A 403-nucleotide genomic window follows, 5' to 3' on the forward strand; every position below is an offset into this window, starting at 1 on the left:
CGTGATTACGGACCTGGGGACTCATATTACCGGTCCGGAAGTTGGGAAAGCGGCCCTCCGAGCCTTCCCAAGGTGGGTGGTTAACAAGGTGGATCCAGACTTGATGGAGGCCGCGGCGATTTGGGCGACCTGGAGCAATATACCACCCGACGCTTCCAGGGGAGCCAAATGTATGGACAGGATGTTGCAAGACATCTCAGATGCATCCATGCCGAGGAGGGGTCTACCAAGGAGACCGTACACCTACTGGTGGAACAAGGAGGTGGCGGAGCTGCGCAAGACCTGTAACGCGTGTAGAAGAAGGGTGACGCGGGCGCGGAGACGCGGTAATGTACCTCCCGAGAGCATGCGGTTACTTTGGGAGGAGCTGCGCGACAGAAGGCGGGACCTTAGAAGGGCGATC

Source organism: Trachymyrmex cornetzi, unplaced genomic scaffold, assembly GCF_001594075.2.
Source record: "Trachymyrmex cornetzi isolate Tcor2-1 unplaced genomic scaffold, Tcor1.1 scaffold327, whole genome shotgun sequence".
Taxonomy (NCBI): domain Eukaryota; kingdom Metazoa; phylum Arthropoda; class Insecta; order Hymenoptera; family Formicidae; genus Trachymyrmex; species Trachymyrmex cornetzi.